Source organism: Triticum aestivum, chromosome 2A (genome assembly GCF_018294505.1).
Source record: "Triticum aestivum cultivar Chinese Spring chromosome 2A, IWGSC CS RefSeq v2.1, whole genome shotgun sequence".
NCBI lineage: Eukaryota > Viridiplantae > Streptophyta > Magnoliopsida > Poales > Poaceae > Triticum > Triticum aestivum.
In genome coordinates this window covers 40,443,953-40,449,157 of record NC_057797.1, presented here as the reverse complement: position 1 = coordinate 40,449,157, position 5,205 = coordinate 40,443,953, and positions in this window count along the sequence as shown.

The following is a 5,205-nucleotide window of genomic DNA, read 5'->3' as shown; positions in this document are numbered from 1 at the left end:
AAAGTCAACCGACCCCGTCGCCGCTGGTCAGAGCCATGGACCGGGCGTGGGATGCGTGGAGCTGAGGTAGAGTGGTTTTGGTTGGTTGCGTCTTGGTGAGGAGGGGTTGGGGTTTTGGTCTGCTGCCGTTTCTGTCCGGGCAAAATTTCAGATGATCCCAAGTATTGATAATTTCTGATCTGGTGAGAGGTAGTACTACTAATAGGTCTCCAGCGCTCATATTTGGTACTCCCTCTGTAAACTAATATAAAAACGTTTAGATCACAATTTAGTATTCTAAATGCTTTTATATTAATTTACGGAGGGAGTAAGTTTTAGTAGAAAAATAGGAAGCACCGGAATGGAAAGCACGCATTGATAATCTATTACTTGCGTGTAAAGGGCGCTCGAGTAAAAGGAAACAATTGCATTCCTGAATAACATGATCAATGCTATTTTTGAACACAGTATTGAATGCCACGATTTTATATTGAGATATCATGTAGTCAGGCAATAGCGTGACAGTACAAAACATATGAACCTTTTTATTCTTTTCATAATTTATTAGTTGGTGTAAAAAAATGCACATATATGGTCAAGTACACCAATAAATTTCAAGAAAAAAAAAGTAAATATGGGGTTGTCCTGGTTACTCCCTCCATACATCACAACTAAAGTTGCCATACTTCACAACTAAAATTGCCATCCCGGGTAACTAAAATTGGCATAAAAAAACGTCAAGACGGAATTGCTTTGTGCCACTCACCAGGGTCCTATGTTTTTTCTATTTTCATCTATTTTTTTCTCCACTTTTTTTATTTGATGTGCTTGAAGCTAATTTTGTTTTTTTGCAGGTCCGTACCATCTAGCGATGACTATTAGCACTGGCGCGAGCTGAAGGCTCGCCCTAGTGTCGCCAAAGATGAGGCGAACCGGCGCCGGCGCCGACGGCAGGTGGAGAAATACTAATCGTCTCGCAGTCGTGAGAAGATGCAAGGGGGTTATTTGTCAATTTTCTTATCTCATCTAATTTATTTTGAAATTTAAATTTCATTCAAGATTAATCTCTCTTTTCGAAACGTGTGGAGGTAACATGCGCGACACTGGTCAAAGTAATTTGGGATGGGCTAAGGATGATATTTCATCTATTTTGAGACTGCATAAAATTCAGCAATGTGTTATTTTACAAATATTTAAAAAGAAGATGACTTTTTGAAATACTAACATTGATTCTAATTTTCAACTTAGATTGTTTTCTTTTTTTTGCGGGAACATCATAGGAGCATGGTAAACAATCTTCATGCTGCGGCAGGGAAGTGGTCGGTCGCCAGTCGGAGGCAAAATACGCCAACAACACTAGACAAGCATGGGCGACGCCGGTACGGATAAGAACGACGGGCATAAAATCGGTGTTTTGAAGCTCGAGACACGAAGAAGGAAATCCGGTGAAAGGATCCGGATGGGTGGGGATTCACGGGAGGATTTTTCGGGATGAAAGATTTAGTAGAACCGATTCTTTTCCTCCGTGATTTTCTCTCCTGTTAATACAACTAGAGATTTAGTGGTGGTTCATTATCTGTCATGGTGAGAGGTGACCGGCTGAAGCAAACAGAGGCAATTTTGTTGATACGATGAGAAATTTGGGGAAAGTATCAGGTGATATCAGTTCTTACATGCTACGATGATACCAACTTACGAAATTCTAATTCAAACATGTTAAAAAATATTTCAAAAATCATGAATATTCACAACACATATGTCGACAACGCCTAAAAAAATTCAGATCGAAATCTGAAATACACAAGTAGAAAAAAAGCGTGCCGACCGCGATCACATCGACTTTGGAACCATTTCCCACGCGCATCATCACCTTGTCCTTAGCCAATCTTCGCTTAATCCGTTGTCCCTGTTTCGAGTTGCAAATGTTAGCAACAGAACCAGTATCAAATACCCAGGTGCTACTGTGAGCATTAGTAAGGTACACATCAATAACATGTATATCGCATATACCTTTGTTCACCTTGCCATCCTTCTTATCCGCCAAATACTTCGGGCAGTTCCGCTTCCAGTGACCAGTCTGCTTGCAGTAGAAGCACTCAGTTTCAGGCTTAGGTCCAGATTTGGGTTTCTTCTCTTGAGCAGCAACTTGCTTGCTGTTCTTTTTGAAGTTCCCCTTCTTCTTCCCTTTGCCCTTTTTCTTGAAACTAGTGGTCTTGTTGACCATCAACACTTGATGCTCCTTTTTGATTTCTACATCCGCAACTTTCAGCATTGCGAAGAGCTCAGGAATAGTCTTATTCATCCCTTGCATATTATAGTTCATCACGAAGCTCTTGTAGCTAGGTGGCAGTGATTGGAGAATTCTGTCAATGATGCAATCATCTGGAAGATTAACTCCCAATTGAATCAAGTGATTATTATACCCAGACATTTTGAGTATATGCTCACTGACAGAACTGTTCTCCTCCATCTTGCAGCTATAGAACTTATTGGAGACTTTATATCTCTCAATCCGGGCATTTGCTTGAAATATTAACTTCAACTCCTGGAACATCTCATATGCTCCATGACGTTCAAAATGTCATTGAAGTCCTGATTCTAAGCCGTAAAGCATGGCACACTGAACTATCGAGTAGTCATCAGCTTTGCTCTGCCAGACGTTCATAACATCTGGTGTTGCTCCAGTAGCAGGCCTGGCACCCAGCGGTGCTTCCAGGACATAATTCTTCTGTGCAGCAATGAGGATAATCCTCAAGTTACGGACCCACTCCATGTAATTGCTACCATCATCTTTCAACTTTGCTTTCTCAAGGAACACATTAAAATTCAACGGAACAACAGCACGGGCCATCTATCTACAGTCAAACATAAACAAGCAAGATACTATTAGGTACTAAGTTCATGATAAATTTAAGTTCAATTAATCATATTACTAAAGAACTCCCACTTAGATAGACATCCCTCTAATCCTCTAAGTGATCACGTGATCCAAATCAACTAAACCATGTCCGATCATCACGTGAGATGGACTAGTTTCATTGGTGAACATCACTATGTTGATCATATCTACTATATGATTCAAGCTCGACCTTTCGGTCTCCGTGTTCCGAGGCCATATCTGTATATGCTTGGCTCGTCAAGTATAACCTGAGTATTCCGCGTGTGCAACTATTTTGCACCCGTTGTATTTGAACGTAGATCCTATCACACCTGATCATCACGTGGTGTCTCAGCACGAAGAACTTTTGCAACGGTGCATACTCAGGGAGAACACATCTTGATAATTAGTGAGAGATCATCTTAATATGTTGCCGTCAAACAAAGCAAGATAAGATGCATAAAAGATAAACATCACATGCAATCAATATAAGTGATATGATATGGCCATCATCATCTTGTGCTTGTGATCTCCATCTTCGAAGCACCGTCATGATCACCATTGTCACCGGCGCGACACCTTGATCATCATCGTAGCATCGTTGTCGTCTCGCCAATATTATGCTTCCACGACTATCACTACCACTTAGTGATAAAGTAAAGCATTACAGCGCAATTGCATTGCATACAATAAAGCGACAACCATATGGCTCCTGCCAGTTGCCGATAACTCGGTTACAAAACATGATCATCTCATACAATAAAATTTAGCATCATGTCTTGACCATATCACATCACAACATGCCCTGCAAAAACAAGTTAGATGTCTTCTACTTTGTTGTTGCAAGTTTTACGTGGCTTCTATGGGCTTAAGCAAGAACCAATCTTACCTACGCATCAAAACCACAACGATAGTTTGTCAAGTTGGTGCTGTTTTAACCTTCGCAAGGACCGGGCATAGCCACACTCGGTTCAACTAAAGTTGGAGAAACTGACACCCGCCAGCCACCTGTGTGCAAAGCACGTCGGTAGAACCAGTCTCGTGTAAGCGTACGCGTAATGTCGGTCCGGGCCGCTTCATCCAACAATACCGCCGAACCAAAGTATGACATGCTGGTAAGCAGTATGACTTATATCGCCCACAACTCACATGTGTTCTACTCGTGCATATAACATCAACACATAAAAACCTGGCTTGGATGCCACTGTTGGGGAACGTAGTAATTTCAAAAAATTTCCTACGCACACGCAAGATCATGGTGATGCATAGCAATGAGAGGGGAGAGTGTGATCTATGTACCCTCGTAGACCGACAGCGGAAGCGTTATGACAACGTGGTTGATGTAGTCGTACGTCTTCACGGCCCGACCGATCAAGCACCGAAACTACGGCACCTCCGAGTTTTAGCACACGTTCAGCTCGATGACGATCCCCGGACTCCAATCCAGCAAAGTGTCAGGGAAGAGTTCCGTCAGCACAACGGCATGGTGACGATCTTGATGTTCTACCGTCGCAGGGCTTCGCCTAAGCACCGCTACAATATTATCGAGGAGTATGGTGGAAGGGGGCACTGCACATGGCTAAGAAAACAATCACGTGGATTAACTTGTGTGTCTAGGGGTGCCCCCTGCCCCCGTATATAAAGGAGCATGGGGAGGAGGCCGGCCGGCCCTAGGGCGCGCCAAGGAGGAGGATTCCTCCTCCTAGTAGGAGTAGGACTCCCCTCTTTCCCACTCCTACTAGGAGGGGGAAAGGAAAGGGGAGAGGAAGAAGGAAAGGGGGGCGCGCGGCCCACCCTGGCCGCCCCTCTCTCTCTCCACTAGGGACCATAAGGCCCATTACTTCTCCCGGGGGGTTCCGGTAACCCTCCGGCACTCTAGTTTTCTCCGAAATCATCTGGAACACTTCCGGTGTCCGAATATAGCCATCCAATATATCAATCTTTATGTCTCGACCATTTCGAGACTCCTCGTCATGTCCGTGATCACATCCGGGACTCCGAACTAACTTCGGTACATCAAAACTCATAAACTCATAATATAACTGTCATCGAAACCTTAAGCGTGCGGACCCTACGGGTTCGAGAACAATGTAGACATGACCGAGACATGTCTCCGGTCAATAACCAATAGCGAAACCTGGATGCTCATATTGGCTCCCACATATTCTACGAAGATCTTTATCGATCAGACCGCATAACAACATACATTGTTCCCTTTGTCATCGGTATGTTACTTGCCTGAGATTCGATCGTCGGTATCTCAATACCTAGTTTAATCTCGTTACCGGCAAGTCTCTTTACTCGTTTTGTAATACATCATTTCGCAACTAACTCATTAGTTGCAATGC